Source organism: Equus caballus, chromosome 17 (assembly GCF_041296265.1).
Source record: "Equus caballus isolate H_3958 breed thoroughbred chromosome 17, TB-T2T, whole genome shotgun sequence".
NCBI lineage: Eukaryota > Metazoa > Chordata > Mammalia > Perissodactyla > Equidae > Equus > Equus caballus.
This window is the reverse complement of record NC_091700.1, coordinates 99,131,227-99,153,829: the sequence shown is the minus strand read 5'-3', so window position 1 is coordinate 99,153,829 and position 22,603 is coordinate 99,131,227. Positions and strand designations below refer to the sequence as shown.

Below are 22,603 nucleotides of genomic sequence, written 5' to 3'. Positions count from 1 at the left end.
AGACACTGGGTTGGAAGAAGACAGAGGAAAATTCCAGAAACAATGGTAGGAAGTCAAGGTCCCTAGTCGCCTATGTTAAAGGTTAAGATGTATCAAATATCAGTGAGGACAGGCCGGTGCTCTGGGCCTTTAGGCACCCACGGGGTGGGAAGAGGCACGCCACAGCAATTTGCACAGCACAGTGGAGCACTTTCTGATTGACCTCAAGGATTCTCTCCGCCTCATGACATGCTCTCTTTCAAATCACACACATCCCCCATGATCGATGCACACATCCCTCATGATCCATGCACACATCCCCCATGATCGATGCACACATCCCCCGTGATCCAGGCACACATCCCCCGTGACCCAGGCACACATCCCCCGTGATCCATGCACACATCCCCCGTGATTCATGCACACATCCCCCATGATCCATGCCCCAGAAGAGTAAGAAACCACTGAGGCACAGAGACAGGTGGAAGAAGACTTCCCCACCAGCCCAGCCCAAGCCCGCACGTAGCACAACTCCAGAACATCCTGGAACACACACAGGCGCCTTCTCTCTACATGGGGGTCCCTGGGCCTTTGGGGGTGAACCCTCCACAGAGTCCAAAGGTCTATGACACGTCCACATTTTCAGTGTCGCCGAGGCTCATCTTCAGACTACGGGCTGGGCGGGAGTTTGCTGGTGGAGTCCCCCAGGGGGACCAGCCCAGCCCTGCCCGTCACAGCCGCGTGTAAGTTTCCCCCCAGCCTCGTGGGGGCAGTGACTTGATCAGGGGTCTGTCAAGATGACCGATAGCTTTGCATTTAAACTTTACATATGCTGTTGGGGGATTGTAATGCTCTCATGCCATGTTCTTCTCATTTCTGGTGGACACTAAGTTTTCTGAGAATCTAACAAACACTGGATCCTTGCTCCAGAAAATAAAAAGTCTTTAAGGACAAACACTCAATATTTTGCACACAGCTTTTAGGGAGTTTGAAGATCCCCTGAAAACCATGCTTCCTAACAGCCCCCGCTGTTGTGGCATTTAAAAATTAGGAATGACAAGGTCTCCAAGATCAAGCAGCATGAGCAGTAAGGCCTCCCACACGCTGTGCAGAGGAGTTCTAAGTCACTTTAAGAGTGGGGACTCAGTCTGCCCAACCAGACAGGCCTCCAGCCAGGGTGTAGATCACAGCTTCTTCCTGACCTGCCTTTGTGCCTAACACAGGGTCCTATTCAGAATGGGGCGGAGTGATGGATTTACGGCAGCAGGTGTCACAGATAGAAACAACTGTGGTGGCAAAACAGGAAAACTCTCATTGAACAGCACCAAACACAGCCCTGGGTTTGCCATGACATCTAAAGATTTTCTTTTCGACTTCTTGTCTCAAATTTGATGTCTGCATTTCCCCTAAATTATAAAGAAATGCAATAAGAGATGGTTTGCAGGATACTCTCTTTTCAACAATCTCTCCCCTCGCCACCCGTTTTGCAAGAATACTGTATATCCGCAACCCCTCTGGGGAAAATAACTTTGAAAAATTGTGTAGTGGATGCTAACTGACTTAATGGATAATAAAATGGCTTGTGCTTCTGAGACTGCTATTTAAAGACCAACTTGACATTTTATGCAAAATGAACATGAGTTTTTATATAATCATGGGACCTTTCCCAGCTTTTCTGCCAAATTTGCTATTTATGGAGGATGTACTTCTTCAAAGCAAGTTAGATGCCACTTCTGAGACTCATTAAGAAGGCTCTGGAGGACAGCTGATCTCTTTAACCACCCCAAACTGTGGGCAGAAAGAAGAGAAAGAGTAGCTTCCAACTCCAAAAAGTAACCAAAAATTTAAGATGAAATTGCAAAAGATAGTCCCCACATTTTGCACATATTCCAAACTGAGGACAGAACTTGAATGTGGGCAATGCTTGGAAATGCATTTGCACCCCCTGGAAAACTCTTGGGTGCCAACCGGAACCACTCCCCAGATACCTCTCCTCGAAGGAAGTTACCGTCAGTCCCCCAGCTCCATCTCTAACACATCTCACCCATCTGCCCCCTTCTCTCAGTTTCCCCCGAGTCCTCCAAGCCATTTTTCAGCAGGCTGCTGGGGTGGCTTCCTAACTCCCTCTCCATCTCTGTCCTGCCTCTTTCATTCTGTTCCCCAACTTTCTGCTATAATCAGTTTTCTAAACAACAGATCGAGTCCCATCACTCCCCAGATGAAAATCCTTCACTGGTTTCCCAGCTTCTGCTATTTAAAATCTGACCTTCGCGGGACACCTAAGGGTCTTCATCGTGTGTCCTTAGTCTATGCTTTCAGTCCACTTTTGGCAGCTCAGATGTGATGGTAGACATTGCCTGTCTTGCTGACAGAACTATGAGTTTTTGAGGCGCTTTCCAATCCCTTGCAGCCCAGGGTGACCATGGGACGTGCTCTGGCCAGTGAGAAATAAGCAGAAGTCTGCACGAGGTTTCTGAGGAAACTGCTGGTTTTCTCATACAACAGGACTCATGCGGCTGGGCCGGCCCCCTTCACTCGCTCTTCTGGCTTGACCGCAAATATGACATCCAAACATGAGGGTCTTCTCACAGCCATGCGGTACGAGGCACGTGGATGAAGGTAAACAGGCTGGCGCCAGAGAAGAGAGTGTAGAAGAAGTCAGGTCCCTTCCTGGACCTTCAAACAGCGAAACCAGTGCCAAGAGCTGCCTGCTTTCAGACTTCTTATCATGTCAGTAAATTCAACACTATTTAGCTTTTCTATTACTTGCAACCAAATGCCATCCCAGCTAACACCCAGACACACTTCCAGCTCTGGCCTGTGGGTCTCCTCACACCCACGACGTTCTCCCGTGCATCTCCCCTCAACCCCGCTCTTCTCTATGCCCAAAACATCTTCCCTCATCCTCCCAGGGGTCCTCTTTCCTGTTATTATCAATACTCGTGTTCTATCTCTCTCCCCAGTAGATGAGTTTTTGAGGACAGGAGTTCTTTACCTTTAGCACATGTATGTTAGAATATTAGCATTCAATAATGTCTAATGAATTGGACAAAATAACAGAACTATCGGTGCACACAACTACAGAAAATTTCCTCAGTGGTAGAAAGGTGAGAAAAGAAAACCATCGTGTGCCTCAGATATGACAAAATGCACCTACTTGGTGCCACGACTCTTGGACAGCGTGGGAAGGTAGAAAGAAGGCTAACGCTCTGCCTGACATTTTCCTGCTCCCTCTCCCATCTCGAGGTCAGCCATCTCTAAATTGCCCCCATTATAGCCAGGCTGTGGCTGTCACTCATCCTCTCACTCACTGGGCCAACATTTGCTTAGTACCTACTGTGTGCCAAGCAGGGTACCAAGTGCTGGAGATCCAGTGATGCACAAAACAGCTACAGGCTCTGTCCCTACTGAGCTTGCTGCCAAGCAGGACAGATGGTTATCTGAGCAATGCCATATGGTAGATGAGGGCTATGACAGGGGGCGTGCAGGAGGCAATGGGAAATTACAGTTGGTGTGGGGACCATGCCCAGATGTGGGGACAAGAGTGTCAGGGAAGGTTCCGAGGGTAAGTGATAGCTGAGCTCAAACCTGAAGCATTAGTAGAGACTGGCCAAAGGGAGAAGGAGTCAAAGGGAGGTCCAGACAGAGGGAACGGTGGTGTGCCAAGGCCTGGAGCAAAGAGAGATGTCAGTCCACTCCCATAAGTAAAAGAATCTGAGTATGACGAGAATACGCATCCAGTGGGACGAGCAGAAGAGAGCAAAGTGACCAGATGGAACTGTCTGTGAGCACTGTGTCCCTTGCAGGTAGAATGCCCCGTGTGCAGTGCCACACTTGACGCAGGCTCGTGAGCAGGGACCTTAGACGGTGCCCACCCCAGCCAGGTGCTGCCCTACGCCCTCCAGGTACATCGACTCGCGTCATCCTTACACCGGCCTCTGAGATCAGTACCATTACATGTGAGAAAACTCAGTTTAGAGCAGCTAAATAAATTACCCCAATCACAGATTACGTCAGGGTCTCTCAACCCCAGCACTACTAACATTTTCAACCAGATAATTCTGTATTGTTGGGGCCAGCCTGCATGTTGTGGGATGTCCTGCATCCCTGGACTCTATCAACTAGACGCCAGTGGCATCCCCATGTCGTGACAACCAAAATGTCTCCAGACACTGCAGACATCTCAGAGGGCTCAAAATCGCCCAGTCAAGAACCACGAGATTTATCAACTGGCAGAGCCTGATTCAACATCGGCAAAAGCAGTCTGTCTCAGGGCCCATTCCTTTAGGTGCTCAAAAGACACAGTTTTAGTGAAATAAGGGAACGAAGGTGGAGGTAAGAGAGAGGGAATGCAGAAGGAGAAAACAAGGACAGATCAGGTCACACAGCGATGGGCAAACCATGCCAAGCAGTTTCTAGTTTTCCTCAGGGACAATGAAGAACCGCTGGAAAGGTTTTAAGAAACAGAAGAACATGATGAGATGGTTTGAAAGCTCATCGGGCCGCCAAGCAGAGCACGGACTGGGTGAGAGGACCAGGCACGGGAGACTAAGTGCAGACCGAGGTCATGGGCATCCCTGAGAGAGTCACCACGTCCCTCAGGTTGCCCAGGACTATTCTAACAGCCCCTGCACCTAGACTTCCCCTTTCTCCTTAATTTTCCACGGCAACTGGGGCTTTTTTAAAAAAGCAAATGGGGTTACATTTATCATCCTGTTTAAAACTCTACAGTAGTGTATTAGTTCCCTGGGGCTGTCATAACAAATTGCCCCACACTTGTTGGCTTAAAACAACAGAAAGTTGTTCTCTTACCATTCTGGAAGCCAGAAACCCAAAATCAAGATGTCAGCAGGGTCCTGCTCACTCTGAAGGCTCTAGGGGTATCCTTCCTACCTCTTCCTAGCTTCCTAGCTTCTGGTGTCGTCCACAATCCTTGATGTTCCTTGGTTTGTTGACACATCACTCCATTCTCTGCCCCCATTGTCACGTGGCCTTCTCTCCTGTGTCTGTATCCAAATTTTCCTTGTCTTATGATGACGGTAGTCATATGGTATTAGGACCACTCCATTACAGTATGACCCCACCCTAATTTGATTACATCTGCAAATTTTTGTGAAACTTTTGTTTTAGTTGTGTATGTTAATCTATACATGTGTATACCAAATGCCAATTTAAAATTCAATTCTTTCTCAGGTTTTGGTCACAACGCTATTGTAAAACAACTGCTCTAGTGGGATAGGAATTAAGGCATTTGTAGCCCATGATGAGGAACTCACGTACTAGATGATAAAACCCGAGAAAGAATTTAATTCTCAGTCATACTTGTACCCCAGTGTCTAATCCTTGGCTGACATGCAATGTTCAATTTATGTTGAGTTAGGGGGGAAATCACCAATTATCTACCGAGCACACGCCCAGCACTGTGGGGAATACTAAGATAGGATCTTAGTTCCCAACTCTACCGTATGGTTGAGTAAATTTTAGTCACTTCCATCAAAACAATAAAAAAGCAAATAAGAGCTGACTACATTGACATCAAAAATTCCAATGGCAGGGAGATGAGTGGCGACTTAAGCAGTCAAAGGAATTTCACTTCACGGAGAAGGTTGGGTTGGAGGAGCCTTGACGATGAGTCAGACTTCAGTGTGTCCTTCCCCACGGGCCCGTTTCTTAGCTGCGCCGTGAGCTCCCTGAGCACAGGGCTACTGTCCTTGAATATGCTGGATCTTCTCTTCTCATCTTTGTACACGTGGTGGGTGGTCAACAAAAACATGATGAATGAATTCATGTACAAAAGAGATTAAGTTCATAAAGAGGATCTGGGCTTGAAGAAGCCAATAGAAAGGGACAGAGGGAAACAACTGGGATGCCAAACTAGGCAGAGAGCAGAGTGGGTGAGGAGGAGCTAAGCGGAGGCAGAGAACAGGCCGGGGAAGTGCAGGGGAGACAAAGGCGAGCGAGCAGAAGCTCCGTGAGTGCGGGACCCACCCCCGCATGCCCGCGGCGCCAGCCTCCAGATCCGGAACATGGGAAGCAGGTCAAATGAACCACAGTGAACGCATCCCCCCACTCACTCCTACCACCTGATTTAGGCTTTAAAAAAGTCAACACTTTAAAGGCGTTTTGCATTTCTAAATATTTCCATCTGCAAACTACATATACACACTCCGCATCTTCTAGTAGAGAAAATCTCAGGAGGAAGATTCCTAAGTAGGAAGTGGAGCTGGTAACTTATTTCTCCTCATGGTCAAACTAGGTGTTATTGTAAATACTATCCTAAAAGTATATAGAGGAGTCTTTGCCAGTGTAGACGTTAATGACTATTACACGAGAAAGGGGGTTCTGTGGTCCATGAAATCACCAGGCTCCACAGAGTCAGCCACACCTTTACTATTACATTTCCTAGAACCTCAATGAGCTAAAGATCCTGTGACTCAGCAAGAGGAATAAAGACCATGGCCATTGAATAATTTTATTTGTCCTTGAAATTCTTTTTATATAACACTAATTAACTATAGAAAAATGTTCCTCAGAACAGTTTCGAAAATGCTGATATCAAGAAACCATAGAAATAAGTTTTGAAATTGAATACGGTCCACCAGGAATGAGAATGACCAGGAGCAAGTATACTCATTTGTCAAGATTTTCTCAAAGTGCAAAAACAAGCAAACAAAACCCAACCAGAGAAACACCCCTCACTCCCCAATCTTCCAGATTTCCTAACGTTTTTGAACAAACAGTTGAATTTCAGACAGGGCAGTTAGAGAGCCAGAGCAAAGTTGGCAATGATATCCGAGATTCTTCTCTTTTAAGAGAAAGAAAAAAAAGAAGGAAGCTTGGCTTCAAGCACTCCGACAGGAGTGACCCCATAATAAACTACCGAGGGAAGTTGAATACAAAGTAAATGGTGGCTATTGGGCCAGATTCAGTAGGATCATTTCCTAGAAAGAAGATATGGCATTTTTCTTCTTGACACAACACTCCCCCGTGGCTAAAACTGTTCCCTGCAGGCCCCGTTACTGAGATTCCCATTACAGAACACTTTCAAACAGGAATGGCCAGATAGACCCTATCACAGACTCCCTTGGAAAAAATGTGGAACAGGAATCCATTGGGAGAGTGTGGGGAACACTGGACAAGACCCCCGGGGACCCTCTTTAAAGGCTAGCTCTGTCTCAAATTAGCTGTGTATGTCTTAGCAAAGTCATTTAAAAAGCTTCTCCAATTTCCTGATAGAGGAAATAAAGATGATAACCCTGTCCTATCCACCTATTGGAAGAACAGATGACCTCACGTATGTCAGAGCAACCCGGAAAGTGCAAAACTCTATGGGCAGGTGAGTCAGCCACTACATAATCATCATCCATCCACCACGGGGATTAGGCAGGTGACTTTTCACTGAGAGCTGCCTCCAGGCTGTAAAGGGCAGCACACACCCACATCTAAGGAACCATATAATATGGGAGTTAAGAATGTGTCTCCAGACCAGACTGACTGCTGGTCACACTCTGGACATGCACATTATATATATACTATATATATACAATAATCCAGAATGTGACCAGGTGGTCTTGCTCTCTCCATAGATAGATGGATAGACAGACAGAGAGACAGACAGAGAGATATATGTGTGGAGAGACTGAGAAAGAAATAGACATATCTATGAACATATAAACATACATTTTTTCCTGAGCCATTTGAGTATGGGTCGCATACGTCGTGCCCTTTTATCTTATAATACTCGAGTGAACACTTCCTAAGAACAAGGACGCTCTCTGACACACCCACCACATCCACAGTAAAGTTCTCAGGCTGGGAGACCTATGCGTATTTTAAACAGAACAGCCTTGAATAACGCATGTGAACTCATATAAAGAAGCATCATAGAGGCCTGAAAACAATATAAAACTTAGGGCCAGCAGCATGGGATCCAGTCCCGTCTCTGATCCTTAGCCAGCTCCGTGACCTGCACTTCACCTCCCCGGGCCTCACATTCCCATCTACAAAATGAGCGTCCAGACTAGACAGTTCCAGAGATGCGGACCACCTCAGCACACCCGCTGTTCCCTGCCACGTTCATCAAGGTACAGTCTTACAATCTGGTGTTTTTTAAAGCCTGTGGGATCGTTTCTTTCCAGCAGAGAGTTAATTTGCCGACATATCTGCCTAAGCCCTGAGACGCTGTGGCCGCAGTGTTGGCAGACCCCACACGGGGAAGCCCTTCCTCGCGGGATCTCAGCAGCGGGAGCCGTCGCGGATCAATCACCCATTTGCCACTGAGTCTATGGAGCCCCAGCATCAACCAGAGCCTGGAAAACAGTTAGAAGCCCGTGTTGATCTCGAGAGCTCCTCGCCTCAGCCGGCCAACCTAGAGACCTGAGGACATTCCCGTCTCCTCCCTTCTCTGTCTCCCTTCTCCACTTCTCCTCCAACACCCCATTTTCATCCATGGATTCCAGGCACAAATATGTCCAGCGCAGCTCTCTCCCCACCCCACAGCCCAGGTCTAGCTCCCTCGTCTCAGCCCCCCGAGGCCTCCACACGGCTCTCCCCGCAGCACAGCGGCCGTTACCTTCTGTGAAGGACACAAGGGCTCCGTAGGCCCCCAGCTGCCCACAAGATGTCTAACCCCTTATCCTGGCAACCAGACTCTTTCCGACCTGGTCCAGCCCACCTTCCAGATTCAGCCCCCACTGCTCCCCTGACACACCGCAGCCTTCCTGCCACTCACCCAGAGAGCACCTACCCCTCTCAGGACACCAAGCCTTGGCATGTGCTGTTCCCGTGGCCTGGTAGGGCTTTCCCACTCCTACTTCTCTGCGTGCAAAGTCTTGCTCATCTTTAAAATCAGTTCAGGAACCCAGGAGCCGATGCGTGGTGCATTTGCTGACCTTCCTGGTTCTGGTCTTTTCTCCTGGGCTCCTGAGCCGCATTATTGAAACCCCCACTGTGCCTCTCTCTGCATTTACCACACTGTGTGACCTGGGGCACAACTTGTGGGGGGAATTGCCCCCTTCTACTCTGCACTCTGGCTGCCCTGCCCAGCTCAAGGACGTGGGAGGCCCTGGGGCATTATCTGCTAAAGAGGAGGCCCAAGTCAAACCCCCGGGTTTCCGACATCGAAGGAGGCCATCTAGAAGCAGTGTGCTCCTGCCTGCAGCCTCCCGGTGCTCTGGTTCTTGTGCATAATGGTCTCCTTCCCGGGAAAAGCGAAGGGAATGAGACTGAGGGTTTTTTCTCTTTTTGATGATAGAGGATGGGAACGACACGAATTGGCTTCTCCAGCAAGTGGCTGTGGTGTCGCAATCCTCCTCCAGCTCTGGGCTTCCACTCCGCCCGGCCCACACTCCTCTCTCTGCTCTATTTGCAGTGTGCTTCTCCACCACCACGCACAAAGGAAAACAGGCTTCGGAGGTTGAAAAGGGCACTATTTACTGACAACCAGAATTCACAGACCCAAACAGCCTACTGTCTCGATAATTACAGGAGATACGTTACAAAGACCTTATATGCTTTGAAAGAAAAAAATGAATCAAAAGAAGCATTTTTAAGTTAAAAATATCCACTGCTACATATAAGAGTAAAATCAGAGGCAATTTTATAATGAATCAGCCAGCTTACATTGTTGCCTCTTTATTGTGAAGTCTGATTTAAAATTCTGATTTAGGTCATAAACTACAGACTTATATATTTCTTACAATTGACATAATTTGAATGATAAGGTCAATAGAACAGAGAATAAGTGCTTGAAACTATAAACAAAACCCAGAGGAAAACTATACATACATATTATTTGGTAATGGACGTGACTACATCAGACATGAAAGGAGGGTACCGTAGCTGTTATATGATGTCATGATACGTGACAGGAGAGTAGAACCATTTCATCATAGATTTGAGTGAGAGAGTGAAGGTAGGAATTTGAAAAGAGGAAAGAGACCTAGGAAAGAGTGGAGCAAAGTTACAAGAAGAACCTAAAAATGAATCAAACCCCAAAAGCAGTGTCCTGCCCGACTCGCTCTGGACAGATTCCAAGTTCCAGAAAGAGGTGGGTAAAGGGCACAAGGTCAAGAAGCAGATGCGACCATCCTCCGCACACAAGAGGGTGCAGTGGGTCTCAGCCCAACCAGGTCCAATGCCCTTTTTTATAACTTTTTTTTTTTAATAATCTCCTATTTCAAAAGAAATAAATAAATAATAAAATCTACCCTGATTAATCACAGTTTCAAAACATCAACATAACGCCCTAAGAGCATGAAAAGGAAGATTACCATAACAGACATAATCTGTGTTCCCCCTGTGAGTTCCTGGGCAGAACCACACGGAGGCGTAGTGAAGTCATCCCACGTGTGTGCTGACGTTGGAACCACTGTGAACGTGACAAGTCAGCAGAGGCAGACGTGCGGGCGGTGACCCAGAGGTGAGTGGTGCTCTCAGCACTGAGGTGACTTTCTGAAACGGTGACCAGTTCTTGGTAAAGCTCCAAGTAACACAAAGAATAACTTTCCCTCATTTTAAGCATGTGTGCATTTCTGGAAGATTTAGCATATACTAAAACTATGTAAAAATGCCTTGGAAGATGCCATGGAAAAGAAGTTGGTCTGGGACTCAGATCCCTAGAAACAGGGTTTTCACCTTCATGAAGGAATATGAGAGCTGCATGGGACAGGGGCCAGCTTTATTGTGCGGGACTGTCCCGTGCATCACAGAATGTCTAGTGGCTGCCAGCGGCACCCTCCCCATCCGCGTAGGGACTGTGGGTACCCCCGGATGTCTGAAACGTTCCCCAGAGGTGGTGCCCTCCATTGAAATCAGGGTAATCAGTACCTTCTAGTGCTCCTGGGAAAGTTGGAGTCGAGAAAGGCAGAACAGAGGATGAATTCAGAACAGGAGCGCGAGCAGAGACGGGTGTACCGCTCAAGGAAGAACAGAGTGCAGAACGGGGCACCAGCCTCCCTTCCCGTTGGCTACAGCCCTGCAGGTCCTGTGCCCCCTCGAAAGACAGTGAGGCCAGCCCTGCTCTCCAGCACTCACGTCACCTCTAGGATGCAAACTTCGGGTAAGTCTGCACTATATCACCAAGAGCCCGCCTCCTACGCCAGGCAGCTGAGGACCCACGGGAGGCACAGCCCAACCCTGGGGAAAACTCCACAGAGCCCGATGGCCACCATGTGTCCCGTAGGCCCAACGTTTCTCCTCACGGGGCACACACCTGGTCCATCCTGGCTTCATACACACCATAGAGACAGTGTCACATGCTGCCAAACTTTCACCTGCATGATATTTAAATGTAAATCATGTCGATGTAGTGTCCACTTGACCTTGAAATGACCCACTTGAATATTCACCCTAGGGGTCCTAGATCGGCTCGCTCAATCCTGGTTCCCTTAGAACCTGGCCCTTTTATCTTAAAACAGAAAGTGCCAGGCTGCTTCCTGGGGTGATTAGCATAGCAACGTGGACAGCACGTGCACCTGGCCCAGGGAGCTCGGTCCTCGCCATGGAGGGCTGGAAAGCACAAGCGCAAAGAGTCTTCCTAGAAGATGTGAGCACAACAGTGACGACTCTCGCCGTGGGTTATAAGCACACAAACTACTTCTCAGCCACCGCTAATAGAGGCATTCAAAATGTGTGGAAGAATACATCTTTCTGCGAACCATTGAAGCGTGTTGTCCTTCAAGGTGAAATATTGACCGTAGCCTTACCTTGGTCAACATTTAGTTTTCAGATCAATACATCTGATGCGTGTTCTCAACAGAAGTCAATACTGTCTTATTACTTGAGGCCTCATTCTGTTGCTGTGAGGGCTTCGCAACTGCCAGTCACTAACTGGCACCTCAGCTGACAACAGAAGAGCAGGGCCCAGCAGAGTGTGAGTTATCAGTGAGTTCTTAGAGGATGCTGGGATCTTGGCCAGATTGCCAAGGGACTCATCAAGATACAGTTTAGGAATCCTGAATGTTGTTCTGAAAAAAGAAGATGGGAACAGAGAGAAGTTGACCCCAGGGTGATGAGTGACTGAAATTTGAAGCAACAGAAAATGGATTATATCTGGTGATCCAAAGAACGACTTCCACCAAGCCTCAGATCCCATTCATTCATTCACTCACTTATTCATTCAGCAAACGTTTGTTGAGGCTCCACCATGTGGAGGCACAGAGCCAAGTGCTGGGGATATAAAGACGAATGCGTCCCCTGGGGAGGCGGTCTGGTCAGCAAAAGGCTGCTGGCATGGGGTGGGCAAGGGTCTCCGTGGCACCAGACAGAAGAGGACTCACAGAACAGATGAGCCTGGAAGAACCCATGGGTGCTCTCCTGCAGACAGAGGTGTAGGGGCAGGGGCTGGATTTCAGGGGAGCCCGGGTGGGCATTCCAGATGGAAGCAATGAACGACTCAGCAAGAGGAGAATGCAGGGATCCATGCAGGGAGCTCCACACCACAGGCCCCCTGGAGCAGAGGGAACGTGCCTGAGAGCACAAAGATGAGGCCGGAAAGAGAGGAAGGACTGGCTCCAAAATGTCTCCACACCGTGATGCAAATGTGGACCCTGCCTGGTGGAGGACGAAGGGGCGTGATTTCCATCAGGGACTGATCGACAGGGTGAGAATTTCATTTTCAAAAGCCTACGCTGACAGTGCGGCAGAGGCCGGACTTGGAACAGGGTTGGAACACAGACAGGGAGGCTGGTGAGGGGCTGTCGCAGGAACGCCGTCAGGAAATGCAGGACTCGGGGAGGCAGAGGCCACGGTGGGAGGGAAGGAGAGACACTCAGGGGCAATTGCTCACATAGAAACAGACAAGTGGGAAGAAGCTTCTCACAGCAGAAGGCAGACTAGAAGGAAACACAACCACCACCACCAACAGTGGTTACGGGTCATTGTCATCTACTTCTTTACCGTCTTTATACTCTGTAACAGCTCTGCTGTAAACCCGTGTCACATTTATAACGAGGAGAAATAGAACATGATGAAATAAAGTTTTTGGATTTTGGTGTATCTGAAGACAGTATAATTGACAGGAGTTGGCAGTGGTATGTGGTGGTTAGGACGGAGAGAGAAGGCATTTAAGATGTCTTCCAGGACCCGGCTAGAATAGAGACACCGCCCGGTGAAATCGGGAAGAGAGGAAGCAGGTTCGCAGGAGGAAGTTATGACTCTGCTTTGAATTGATTTTGGGGGTGACAGCAAATCACCAACTCAACTTCTCCCACATTAGAAACAGAAATGCCAGTCTCGGGGCCGGCCCCGTGGCCAAGTAGTTAAGTTCGCACACTCCGCCACAGAGGCCCAGGGTTTTGCTGGTTGGGATCCTGGGCACGGACATGGCACCACTCATCAGGCCACGTTGAGGCGGCATCCCACATAGCACAACCAGCAAAACCTACAATTAGAATCCACAACTATGTACTATGTACTGGGGGGATTTGGGGAGAAAAAGCAGAAAGAAAAAACAAAAAAAAAAAGGAAGACTGGCAACAGTTGTTAGGGGCCAATCTTTAAAAAGAAAAGAAAAGCAAGTCTGGAATTCATGAATGAGGTCTGGAGTGAAGATTCAAATGCAGTACATCCAGTGAGAAGAGAAGTTGGACTTAACGGGATTTCTTTAGCGATGCTGCTTTGTTCTTGGTTTAATTATGGATTTGCTCTTTGGTAAAAGTGAAACGTCAGTGTGGTCACAACTTCACATTGTCAGCCGCCTGCCCGCCCTCCCCGTGCCTCTTCCCCCCTCTTCCAAAAGCACCTGTCAAGACCAGGTGAAGGCCAACAGCTGAAGGGTGAGGGAGACGGGAGTCTGTTCCCGTGACAATGCAGGGACGGGCTCAGGGTTGCGGAGGAAGGCCATGAGGGTCAGACCACACTCCGGGGAACGTATTTGTCACCAGAGGAAATGAGTCAGAGATGGGAACATTCGGCAGATGTGTCTCATTGTCACACTGCAAAAACAATGCAACAAACAGGCTCCTCCCACAGCACTGCTCAGCCACGCCCTGGTCGCCCTCTAATTAGAGCAGGGTCTGCATGCAGCCTGGAGGCGGCCTGAGCTCTTCAGCCCAAAGCGAGGTGAGTCTGCAAGGACTGCGGTCACAGACAGCAGCCCGGCGCTCTGAGCATCCAGCCGGGGCTCCAGAACATGGACCAACGCAGCCCAAAGACAAGGCAAGGCTGCGAGAACCTCACCCCCCCAGACATGGTGATCATGGTTGCCAAAGGCTAAGGCATTCCTCTCCTTAGGGAGAGTATTCTCGCCAAGGTTAAGGAAGCAGAGCCCATTCAGTTGATATATTCTTCACAGCATTTTTCATGAGGACTAAGCCCTGGGTCTGCTTATAAACTGTCACTGCTCTTATTTAATGTGTGAGCCCAGCTCTCTGGATGCCACACGCCGAGGAAGCACAGTGCCGCCCTTGTGCTCTGTGATGCTTTAGGCAAGACGTTAGACGAGGGCGGAGACCATGCATCCACCCTCAATAACTATGGAGAAAACAAGATTTTGTATCGGAATTCTGGAAAGCACTTGTATTCTACAGATACAGCTGGGAGTGAGAGGGAACACGTCTTACGATGTGGAGCAGAACTTGGTAAACTTTAAGGGTACACAAATCCCCTGGGAATCTCGTGAAAATGTGGATTCTGAGGCAGGAGGCCTGGGGTGGAGCGTGGGAGTCTGCATTTCTAACAGCCTCCCAGGGGATGCTGAGGCTAGACGGAGGAGCAGACTTTGCAGGGGTAAGAACACCCTCCTTGCCCAAGTTAATACCCTTTCATCCTCTAAGGCCTAGAAGACCACTCCTAACCCTCCTCCCGCCACTCACAGGCTGGAGAAGCAGCCCTCCCCTTTCCTGGGGATCCGGTGTACGCCTGCGTCAGCGTAATTCTCACATGGCATTATAATTACCGATTTATAAGCTCTTACCCCCTAAGCCAAGAGAATCTTGAACCCGGGAACCATGAGTTTTTCATCTAGGAATTACCAGTGACAATGCCTACCACCCAGACGTTCAATAGGTGTTTGTTGGCTGGGGGGCTGGATGGATGGAGGGAGGGATGGAAGGATGGATGATGGATGACGGATGGAGGGATGGAGTTAAAATTCTGGTTGAGGCGCTGCCACTAATTATATAATTGCGGGCAGTCTCTTAATCTTCTCATTTTCCTCCTCTGTAAAGTGCAGGGTCACGATGGTTTCTAACAGCTTCTCCAATTTGAAAATTATCATAGTAACAGCTAAAATTTATTGACGGCATACTTGGTGGCGCTCTCCTAAGTACTTAGGTGGATTATCTCCATTATTTACAAAAATGTCCAAGAAAAATGCTATTGTTGGCCCCATTCTACAGATGAGGAAACAGACTGAGGAAGATTAAGTGACTTGCTTGTGTTTGCATAGTGAATGACTTAGCCAGGATGCCACCCAGAATCAAGGTAAACCAGTTTTGGCCCTCATCACCAGAACAGTGCACAGCCCATCAAAACAGACAGACAAAAGCAGCAAATAGAAAGCCTCGGCTGCAGGCCACCTTGGCCTCCCCTCTACGAGGACAGCCCCTGGGTGACTCAGGGCGTGGCGGTGCTGGGTTCCCTCTGTCAGCTCCCTACACACGGGGCCAGGCCAACACAGCCTCAGCCCTGGAAAGGTGGGACCCTGGCTGGTGACCACCACCGCAGCCCTGCAACAGGCCTCTACAGGACGACTCAGCTCCTGGATGACCAGCGATCTGGGGAAGCGGTGGAGGCGTGAGGAGCTCGCCCCGTGGAAGCAGCCAGGTCAGGGTTTGAAGCCAGCTCTGTCAAATGCCAGCTGTGACACAACTGCCCTCGCCTGTTTCATCGTGCATGAAACGTCAGTCGTGAAATTGCTGCTCCAAGATGACGTGAGTGAACCACGTTAGCACAGACCGCTGGCTCTCGGCCCCTGCTGTCGTCTGTGCTCTGCACAGAAGCCACCTTGACTGGGGCTGGAACTCAAGTCGGAATCCCCGGGGGGCTTGTGAAAACAAATTGCCAGCCCCACCCCCGAGGTTTGGACTCAGTATGTCTGAGGGGCCCGAGAGTCTGCATTTCGAACAAGTTCCCAGGTGATGCTGAGGCTGCTGGTTTGATGTGGTTGGCAGAATGACCCCCAAGACCCCTGACCCCTGGTGATGACAACCTGCACTGGTGAATATGATGGGATTTCACTCCTGTGGGACCCGGTCACATTACCTCGGGGAAAGGTGACAGTTTTTTGTGGATGAAATCAAGGACCCCAATCAGTTAGTTCTGAGTTAATTAAGGCGATGTTTATTCTGGGTGGGCCTGACCTAATCAGATGAACCCCTTAAAGGTTCCAGGCTTTAGATGAGGAGGGAGAGTCAGAGGAAGAAAGACTCCTTGCTGCCTTAACAGGGTAGATGACCACCAAGAAAACGGGCCTCAGTCTACAGCCTCAAGGAGCCAACTCTCCCGACAACCAGAATGAGCGTGGAAGAGGACGGAGCTCCAGGTGCGATTATTGCTGGCCGACACCAGGATCTTAGCCCCGTAAGAGAGACCCCAAGCTGAGCACACGGCTCCGGTGTGCCTGGACTTCAGACCTACAGACACGGGGAGACACTGAATGTGCTTTAAGCTGCTGTGTTGGTGGCACTTTTTCACACAGCACGCTTTGAGGACCACGACACCAAACAGTGGTTCTCAGTGAAGCCTGAACGTTACACTCCCTGGGGAGCCTTCGCATCTCCTGATGCCCAGGCCACAGCCCACCCCAGCCAGCTCTGGACATCTCGGGGCGGCACCCGGCCCCAGAGTTTTATAAAATCCCGGGGGTTCCAAAGTGAGCTGAGATGGAGCAGCGTCTCTCTACTAGGACAGCAGCTCTCAAAATGTGACCAGAGCATCAGCATCGACCGGAGACCCTGGCGGAAATGCAGACCCTCAGGTCCCACCGCAGCCCTTCTGAATCAGAGACGCCCAGGTGGGCCCCGCGACCTGTGCTTCACCCGGCACTCAGGCAAGGCTGCCGCACAGCAACCCTTCAGAACCACTGCTCTAGGCCCGGCTTCTCCTCGGATCCCCGGGCTCCTGTGCACGGCACGGCCTTGTTCGGCAGGTCGGGGCCTGATGCCTCCAGCTCTAGCGGCTCCCGGGAGATTCCGATGCTGCGGGTCTCGGATCCCAGTCTGAGGAGCAAGGCTCTACCCTGGAGCATCTTCCTCTTCAGGGGTAAGAAGCCCTGAACCTCCACAAACCCTCTCAAAGCAAATGAGGCTTCACTTTGGGCTCAGAATGTAGCCAGCCTGGTTCTTCTGCGTGTCCAGCCGCCTTCCCACCCTACACCCAGGAAAGCATCTTGTGGCCTCATCCTGCATTTAAGGAAACTCGGTTTCCAGCGTGGGGAGATGGCTCTGCTATCGCAGAGGCAACGGCAGACGAAGGACCCACCCCTTCCACAGTGGGAGACGGTGCTCCCGTGCAGGAAGGACAATTAGAATCTAGGGGGCTTCTCCCCGAGTCTTGGCAGTGCATCGCCAACACTATCATAAGTTTCTCTCTATCTAAAACGTGTTGGGGTTTAGAAAACTGAAGTTGGCGAGCCCTGGATTCTAGGCTCTAGAAGAGAGTGATATGTCCCTGAGCTGTGTGTTCCTGTGTCACTACTGCCTGGCCAGTGGCTTGAGCCCATCACCAGGCACCTGGTCAGCTCCCCACTTTAGTGGGTTCCTGTAGACCATGCTGCTAGGAGAGCAGCTACCACCCCACAAACCTCTAAACGTACACTCCTCTCCTCCTCTGGAGAGGCAAGTAGAGGTGGGTAAAGGGACCAAGATGAGGTTGTCAGGTCTTTTAAGGGTGTTTTATCAGTTATCTATCACTATGTAATAAAACCTCCCAAAATTTAGTAAAACCTCAGAAATTTACTTTGCTGATTGACGTATCGTCTGGGCAGGGCTTGGTGGGGTTGGCTAGTCCAATCTATGTGGCTCCATCTGGGATGCTCAACCACAACTGAAGGGTTCACCTTACTCTGCTGCCCTAGAAGTCACAAAGGTCCACCCAGGGTCAAGGAGAAGGACATAGACCCCACCTCTGCTCTGGGATGGGGATCCATGAAAGCAAAAGATCAACTTCTTCCCCCAAGAGGTAAAGACTAGCCTGGAAGCCAAAGACCGGGGACCTCGCCTCTCTTTCCCCATCTATAGACGTCCTCATGTTTATGACTTCCCAAACAGGCCCTCTGCTCCAGGCCAGCCAGCTCCCCAACATGTCCTGCCTTCCGCGTTCATCCCACCATTACCATATTCCCTCCTCCTCCTCCCCCTGGCCAACCTACTGCTGCACTCCCTTCGGATCCGGCCCATGACACAGCTCCGGTAGTGCCCTCAGCCCTTTGGGTGACATGAGCAAGTGTCCTCGAGTGGTCTTCCTCCTCTCTCTACTTGAGCAGATGCGCCAGGGTTCACCACCGCTCCACACATACTCAAGCCAGGCATACGGACAGTGCTCAATTAATGCTAAGTGGACGTCATTTGGGTTCTGCACAGGTTAGCTGCATAGGAAAGCCTTTTGTTAATTTGGGGATGTGAAATGAGAACAGGAAAGAGACTATGCCATTGAAGGAGGAACTTAAAAATCCAACCTCACATGCAGGCCATGTTTCATGGGCTCTTTCTAAAGAAGATGTTTACACATCTCCCAGTCGATGCCACTGGTAAAAAGGTGTTTTCAAGGTTATCTCCTGAAGCTACATTATTGGAGAGGCACTTTATGTGACCAGGGTATTGATCTTACTACTCTGCGCTCAACCCTTCGGTATTCTTTATTCATAGGAAAATTTATCACCAAGGGGACGAAGCTTCCGCAGAAACTCCTTTTAGCCTGGTGAACTGTAACGTCCCCACAGAGAATGTGACTGTATTTAAGTATATTTATAGCCAAGGTAGTTTTTCCTAGGATGTTTCTATAGATGATATGAACTTGGAGTGATGACAGTCCTAATTCTTTCCCACCATGTGAACTGTCTTGGAAGAGAGCACAGCAGCCACGTGGCCTAGGATCTTTTGTTGTTGTCAGTTCGAGTATCGTAGTCTGCTCATGAGTTGCCTTTTCCATGAGCCGCCAGCCTTCAGTGTGGACTGGGATAGTGCTTGGCGTCCACAGTTGGTAAGAGACTGTTACTCATCCTGCCAGGGGCTTCATTTAACAGAGGAGAGTACAGAATGGTCCGGCGAGGATGTGGAGCAAACCGCGGTCGGCGCTGAGGCTCATGCGAGGATTTAGAGAACAGCTAGCAATATTTAGAACAGCTGAAGAGTGCATCCCTAAGATCTAACAATTCTTCCTAGTTGTCTACCCGGCGAGACTTACTGGTACACGTGCACAAGGAAACACACGCGAAGCTACGCCCTCCGCACTGTTGATAACACCGGAAAGTTGGAAACTACCCACATGTCCGTCAATCGGATGACGGGAGGACAAGCTGTGGCACGTCCATTAGATGGTGGACTAGACAGCAGTGACAGGAGCAAGCTGAAGCTGCATACCACCACAGATGTCTTTAAAACAGCACGCCGAGCCTTCACCAAGAAACACAACAACAGTTACACAGTAGGCTGCTACTTACGTAGCCTTTCCACTGCATGTCAGTACTGCATATTGCTCTCAGAAGCAGTCCATTCAGGACAGCAGTCACCTCTGGGGAAGGAGAGTAGAGACTGAGAGGGACCGTCTATCACAGTTATTGTGACGGTTAGTGGTGGGCACACAGGTGTTCGTAATGTCATGTTTGCTTTTTGCATATCTGCCTGAAATATTTCATCATAACATTCTGTGTGTGTTATTTACAAGAGAGGATCCAATTCTAATTCACATTCCAGAGCACACAGAGCAGTTACTAATATAGGCAGTACACTCTTTGACATCAGTTTCAAAAGAATCTTTTCGGACACTATAACTCCTCAGTTGAGGGAAACAATAGACAGAATAAACAAATGGGACTTCATCAGACTAAAGAGCTTCTTCAAGGCAAGGGAAAACAGGATTGAAACAAAAAAACAGCCCACTAATTGGGAAAAAATATTTACAAGTCACTTATCCGACAAAGGGTTAATCTCCATAATATACAAAGAACTCACACAGCTTAACAACAAAAAAGCAAACAACCCGATCAAATAATGGGCAGAGGACATGAACAGACATTTCTCCAAAGAAGATATAAATATGGCCAGTCGACACATGAAAAGATGTTCATCATCGCTAATCATCAGGGAAATGCAAATCAAAACTACACTAAAATATCACCTTACCCCCGTTAGATTGGCAAAAATATCCAAAACCAAGAGCAACAAATGTTGGAGAGGCTGTGGAGAAAAAGGAACCCTCATACACTGTTGGTGGGAATGCATCCTAGTGCGGCCACTATGGAAAACAGTATGGAGATTTCTCAAAAAGTTAAAAATAGAAATACCTTATGACCCAGCCATCCCATTACTGGGTATCTATCCTAAGAACCTGAAATCAGAAATCCCAAGAGTCCCTTGCACCCCTATGTTCATCGCAGCATTATTTACAATAGCCAAGACGTGGAACCAACCTAACTGCCCAGAAACTGATGATTGGATAAAGAAGATATGGTATATATACACAATGGAATACTACTCAGCCATAAAAAGGACGAAATTGTTCCATTTGCTTTAACATGGTTGGACCTCGAGGGTATTATGTTAAGCGAAATAAGCCAGACAGAGAAAGATGAACTCTACATGACTCCACTCATAGGTGGAAGTTAACATATAGACAAGGAGATCTGATCGGTGGTTACCAGGGAAAAGGGGCGGTGGGGGAGGGCACAAAGGGTGAAGTGGTGTACCCACAACATGACTAACAATAATGTACAACTGAAATCTCACAAGGTTGTAATCTATGATAATCTTAATAAAAAAATAAGAATATTAAGTCAGGGTTTATTTGAAATTAAAATACCATATTTAAAAAGAGAAAAAAAGTTCATTTCAAGATTATGCCTTTTTAAATTGATTTCAGAAATTAAATTGTGTATTCTTATTGCACACAGAAAAAAAAATAGAAATACCTTATGACCCAGCCATCCCACTACTGGGTATCTATCCTAAGAACCTGAAATCAGAAATCCCAAGAGTCCCTTGCACCCCTATGTTCATCGCAGCATTATTTACAATAGCCAAGATGTGGAACCAACCTAAGTGCCCAGCAACTGATGATTGGATAAAGAAGAGATGGTATACATATACAATGGAATACTACTTAGCCATAAAAAAGGGTAAAATCGTCCCATTCGCAACAACATGGATGGACCATGAGGGTATTACGTTAAGTGAAATAAGCCAGACAGAGAAAGACGAACTCTATATGACTCCACTCATCGGTGGAAGTTAACATATAGACAAGGAGAACTGATCGGTGATTACCAGGGGAAAGGGGGGAATGGGGGCAGGGCACAAAGGGTGAAGTGGTGTACCCACAACACGACTAACAATAGTGTACAACTGAAATTTCACAAGGCTGTAAACTATCATAATCTCAATAAAAAGTTAAAAAAAAAAAAGAGCAGTTATTTTTCATGAATCTACCACTCTCTGTGTCACATACTCACGTCGCTCCTCTGATTGAAGCCCTCGCCCAGACTAATATTCTTTTACGAGTGTTCCAGGAGCTCACCCAGAGGCCGTGGGTCTGCTGCCACCGCCCGCTCAGAGCTGTCTGTCCCGCTGACTGAGAGCATGAGGTCCCTGCGCAGGAACCAGGCACAGCGCCCCCGAGGCTAATTGCTGAGTGGTGGCAGCCCGCTCCACGGCGTTTTGACGAGCAAGTGTGCAGACGCCGCCCTGCCACACGAGCAACATCGCGGAGCAGCAGTCACAGGCTGGCTAGCACCGGAGCTTCCTCAGAGACGGCCGAGGAGGCAGGGCTGCCATCGTGCTCATACAGCCTCCAGCCTGGCCCTACTCCGGGCACGTGACCTCACCCAGCCCCTGACTTCACCACCCACCAAAATGATGACGAGACACCCATCAGCCTACTCTCCCTCGGCAGCTGTGCGCGGATCTGAAATAACACCATCAAAGCATCTGGGGCTTCTCACAAGGAGGACGCTAAGTAACCCTCACTCTCACCAATACAACCCCAGCAGGGCCCCCTCATTACTTCCTCATCCATAATCACACACACACGCACTAGTACACACATGTGCACACATACAGGGTGTACACATGAATGCACACACATCTACGTGTGTACACACATGCCATACGCATGCAATCATGTGCAGATATGCACATGTGTACACACCATGCACATACACTTATGAGTGTGCATGTGTAAACACAAATGTACACATGTGCACACAAATGTATACACATTTACACACATGCATGTACACACACATCCATTCCCCTCTCAAGCGAAATCTTCCCTCTTGAGATACTACTAAACCATCACAGACATGATACAATTAACGTGTTTTGAACATTGAGTACTTGCTCTCTAGCATGTCAGACTTTTCATTGAATCCTGTGCATTTTTTACAGTTAACGGTTTATATTGCTTTAAAAAGACTTAGCCAACAGAGAACGAGAACAGAGACCTCCCCCTCCTGATCGTCTTACCGCAG

At 48.7% G+C, this 22,603-nt stretch overlaps 1 long non-coding RNA gene across 2 annotated transcripts in view; it reads right to left on the bottom strand.

Moving 5' to 3' along the window:
• Positions 1 to 22,603, bottom strand: part of LOC111768652 (uncharacterized) — a 636,254-nt gene that overhangs the window by 489,411 nt on the left and 124,240 nt on the right. The gene's annotated exons all lie outside the window — the stretch shown is intronic.